Source organism: Ischnura elegans, unplaced genomic scaffold (assembly GCF_921293095.1).
Source record: "Ischnura elegans unplaced genomic scaffold, ioIscEleg1.1, whole genome shotgun sequence".
Classification (NCBI taxonomy): domain Eukaryota; kingdom Metazoa; phylum Arthropoda; class Insecta; order Odonata; family Coenagrionidae; genus Ischnura; species Ischnura elegans.
This window is the reverse complement of record NW_025791702.1, coordinates 77844-83164: the sequence shown is the minus strand read 5'-3', so window position 1 is coordinate 83164 and position 5321 is coordinate 77844. Positions and strand designations below refer to the sequence as shown.

Genomic DNA, 5321 nt, shown 5'->3' with positions numbered 1-5321 from the left:
TTAACGAGAACCTGTCCTTTAATACACTTTGCAGACAATGATTTAGAACCTTAATATAATTTTTCTTTGATTACTCTGGCTTTGATGTTCCCTGAGTCTTCAGGTGCATGGGTCCAAATTATCTCCTTTAATTAAGGCTCCAATGTTTGGAATAAATTCAAACATTTTCAGGATAAAGTATCGTTTCTTTTTTACCATATTAAAATATTCAAACCTGAAATAGGACTCCTAAGTATTGGTTACCAAATTGGCACTCTTATGTATTAACCTGGGGTAAATGAACAGCCACCACTGATTGTATATTTTTGACACTGAATTAGAGATTCCATGGGCTATGAAAATCTTACCCTAGAGCCTGAGGAAAAAATATTACTTTCAATGGTAAATCTCGGAATCAAATACATGGCCATTGCTTATGCTGTACAACACAGTGTGTTTTTGCTTGCCATAGGTGAATAAATTGTGTTACATGTGAGTGAGTGAGCTTTCTGACCAGAAAATATTTCAGCCTAGACGCCACAAGGGAAATAAGAAGTTCGGTAACTTGATATGGGCTGGATTTGGCAGCTTCAAAGAGTCAACCTTGACATGGTAAGGAAAACTCAAACTTGACATGAGTTAACATGCTATGTGGGTCGTATGGTGGCTGATGTAAATTAGAATAGCAAGAAACATTTCCCAAACAAAGTTTGCAATATCAATCATTGATTGGTTTTATAATGTTTTTGGCATTAATGCCGTCCAGATTCTACATTTTCCATCAATTATTTAAGTCAGTTTAATGACTGTAATATAACCACGCAAGTTTTCGGCGTGGTGTACTCGAATTTTGTTTAAATTAATTATTTCCTGCAGTTAACTCAATCAAGACCGTTACTATTCACTTGATCACACTTTACTGTTGAATAATTAGAAGAATAAGTGATCCGGTAACCTATTTTTAATCGTGAAAACTATTTTTTAAAGTGGTCGTAACGCCAAAACATCCGAATTTTTCGTAATGTTCTCATACCCTCTACAAACAGCTGATTTCATAAATGAGCTTTTCGATGCGTATCATTATTACAGCCAAGGTTTAATATGATTTTTAAAAGTAAATAAAGCGAGTATTTATAATTACGAGTCAATATTCCGTTAAACACAGAAAAATATATGAAATGGTTATGTAAACTGCTACCCAAGTTTTTCATACTGGGAGAGGCGGAGCTTAGCAGTGGAATTCGGCAGTGTCTTGTTTCTCGTTCGGGGCCCGAACGTCGGATTACCGGGGTCAAAATAGCATCCGTTCTCATATCACGAGATTAATACGTTTTCGTTCCCATTCGTGGATTATTCGGCTATCCCGATCGATTGGACGTTAGTTTTTATTTTTACGAATGACGAATTTATCCATTATATGTCTTTTTCGTCGGGGTTATCAAACTAATGAAAGCAGTACTTCCAAGAGCAGGCACCGTCTGCTAACAGCGAAATTATGTCTCAAGAAAAACTTTCGGCGGAGAAAATTCTCTGCAACCAGTATTAAATAAATGCCTTTGATGTTTTTCTACTGATTACGTGTTATAATTGCATGTCTACACTGGAGTTTAGTAATGATGTAGTCGAGTTCCTCGATTTGATGATTGCGTGATAGAATTGATTTAGTACCGTGACGAAGAAACTACATGTGATGCATTATATTTGGCTTCAGTTGATTGCTCTCTTTCCTATTCTCTCATCTCTGATGTTCACCATAAAACTTACAGCATGTAACGTGTTTCGTAGTCCAGAAACCCACGCCGCACCGTACCGATTTTGGAAAAAAAATTATAATGCAGTACTGGTTGCCTTCTCCTAACTTCAAACTCTAAGGCGATAATATGCTATACCGTCGAGACAGAAATGTAATTCTTATCTTTGTCAACACCATACAACGTGTGTTTACGACAATCACTTGGTTTCAGATTTTTAATCCCACAATGTACACTAAATTCCTGTCCTAAGTTTACTCCGAAATGCCACGCCGAGCAGTCGAGATGACGGAAAAAGCCGTTTATTTAACACAAAGTGGCCACCAAGCAATGTTTTACGTGTTATTTCACATCAACACACATTCTAGAACAAGATACACAGCAATTCGGATTTTTAAATACCATGTTATTCGGGAAATCCGTGTAAAACTTTGTACTTGAGTCGTGGACGTGAAAGAGTTGTAACGGTGACGGTGAGTTGTAAAAAGTTTTGGGCCAAGCTAACGCCCTATGATAATTTCTTCTGGATATCGGGTGGAATAATTAAAAAATTTCGATTCTGACGGCAAGTATATTTTATGGGAATGGAAGGTGTGAATATGTGATAAATTTAATAGTCATCCTGAGTACATCGGTCGAGAAATGTAATTTCGAGGAGAAAAGTTTGACATAGGAGTTTTTCCGAGTGATCGCATGAAATATGAAAACACATTAATTTTCTTTGGAACGTCACTTAGGATATTATTTAAAGTTAGGAAACTTAGGATTTTATTGGAAATATTGCCTTTGCAAAATATCAGGCACTTGAAAAGGGATATTTTTGAAATTATAAATGATATTGAGTTGGAATCTAGAAATGTCATGTTGACATCCTGAGATTGTAATATATAAGTCGTGTATTCACTAATAGCATGAACTAGCTTGTGTTATTTGAGAATATGATATACCTTGTACATTGCCATGAACAGCCTTTCAAACACCTGACAAATGCTGAACGACATTTCAACTTCATTCTTGTGTTTGGTTAATGTGTGAGATTTTACAACCTGTGAAAGTTACATGTATCGTTTTAATAGTCTCTGTAATTCCATTTCAGGTCTTGGAGGATCACATCGGATCTTACATCAGGGAGAATGTCGGTTATTTTAGGAAGCTTATGACTGGAATTGCTGTGCTGTACAATCCACATTTTCGAATATATCCTCGTTTAAACTACGAACACTATCACATACAAATATTTTTTTAACTAAAACTTTTTTAAACTAAATAATTATGCACACTGAATTGCAGTGACTTATAACTTCATGCATGGTACAATTGGAGAATGTTTCATGGTATATCTTCACTTGAAGGAAGGCTCTATTGACAGGAATTCAATTTAAGTGTGAGCCGAAGGGATATCGATATATGTCAGATTTTAACTTTCTTTCAGATTCACGTCCTCTGGCATGTAGGAACGGGTCTGTCCTGATCATTTAAACCACGTCTGCTGCATGAGAAGTTTGCCTGAAAGAAAGCCTGTGGTCTCCATGTCTTATGCTGTTGGAGTTATGTCCCATGCTGTTGGAGTCCTTGGTGAATGCTGACAAGGAAATATTTCTCTATGTGACAAACCTTTGCTGATATTATTTGAAACTGTTCATTTTGGTAGCACTTAAACTGCACAAAAAAATTTGAATTAATTACCCCAACGTTCTAAACTTGTCCGATCGAAATGCCTCTTGAATTTGGTTTCCACACAATGTCTAACATTCCATCACTAATCTTACTCTAGGAACTGGGACGTGCACATATGACAGTACATTATTCGAGCTATCGACTTTGTGGCACCAAAACTCCCCACAAATATTTGATTCGATCACATCAATGTTTTTAAATCCGTCCCACCATGATACTGAGTTGAAAATTTTCACGCGAAAAATCTGACCGGTGATAACTCTTGAGCTACAGTTTTAACCATGAGTCGCATCGCTCCCAAACTCTGCACGCATGTACTACACATAATTGTGATCGTTTTAAGACATATTTCGCCGAAATCCGTCGGTAATTATCCTATATATGGCAAAATAAGGTTTTGGGTCAAAATCCCTTCACGCTATACCCCAATACATATAAAACCACGGTTATCTCTGGAACTATAAATTCAATCGCTTGGAGACACTTCACTCTTATTTCTTTTAGTTCTATAGACCTTTTAAGCGTCTCCTGTCAAAATTCGCCTTGAATTACCTAATGCTACATATTTGTCCATTATACTGAGTTGAAAAATTTCACGCGAAAAATCTGACCGTTATAACTCTTGAGCTACAGTTTTAACCATGAGTCGCATCGCTCCCAAACTCTGCACGCATGTACTACACATAATTGTGATCGTTTTAAGACATATTTCGCCGAAATCCGTCGGTAATTATCCTATATATGGCAAAATAAGGTTTTGGGTCAAAATCCCTTCACGCTATACCCCAATACATATAAAACCACGGTTATCTCTGGAACTATAAATGCAATCGCTTGGAGACACTTCACTCTTATTTCTTTTAGTTCTATAGACCTTTTAAGCGTCTCCTGTCAAAATTCGCCTTGAATTACCTAATGCTACATATTTGTCCATTATACTGAGTTGAAAAATTTCACGCGAAAAATCTGAACGGTGATAACTCTTGAGCTACAGTTTTAACCATGAGTCGCATCGCTCCCAAACTCTGCACGCATGTAGTACACATAATTGTGATCGTTTTAAGACATATTTCGCCGAAATCCGTCGGTAATTATCCTATATATGGCAAAATAAGGTTTTGGGTCAAAATCCCTTCACGCTATACCCCAATACATATAAAACCACGGTTATCTCTGGAACTATAAATGCAATCGCTTGGAGACACTTCACTCTTATTTCTTTTAGTTCTATAGACCTTTTAAGCGTCTCCTGTCAAAATTCGCCTTGAATTACCTAATGCTACATATTTGTCCATTATACTGAGTTGAAAAATTTCACGCGAAAAATCTGAACGGTGATAACTCTTGAGCTACAGTTTTAACCACGAGTCGCATCGCTCCCAAACTCTGCACGCATGTACTACACATAATTGTGATCGTTTTAAGACATATTTCGCCGAAATCCGTCGGTAATTATCCTATATATGGCAAAATAAGGTTTTGGGTCAAAATTTCGTCGTACCATATGGTTCAAACGCAAATCTGATGATATCGTAGGATCTAATAATGCTATCGTTTTCAAACTCAATGCACTTATTTATGATAGTACTATGAAGCTTTTAGTAGCCTCACCTCAATATCCCTCCATGATTACTGATTGTAAACATACATTTTGAATTTTACAAGTGAAAAATTCCATTTCTCAACCACATACCTCTCAGATATTTCCTAAACTACTCAAACCTCTGTGCCTAAACTCACTCACTACGATTAGATACTCACAATATTTTGGACGTTTTAAATTTAGTTTGAACCAAATCCGTTGATAATTAAGCATTCTAGCACCAAATCAAATATAATCAAATTGTGTCCATTCCGAGGGTTATTGCTTTTGGCTCCAAGGTGAATGGATGGCTTCATATACACTAGTTTCTA

General features: G+C 36.5%; 1 long non-coding RNA gene across 1 annotated transcript; it reads left to right on the top strand.

The window, feature by feature from the left end:
- Positions 1-747: 747 nt before the first annotated feature.
- On the top strand, positions 748-3637 carry LOC124173529. Its single transcript, XR_006868599.1, has 2 exons — positions 748-3064; positions 3163-3637. It is a non-coding gene; the product is annotated as an uncharacterized LOC124173529 (long non-coding RNA).
- The last annotated feature ends 1684 nt before the right edge of the window (positions 3638-5321 follow it).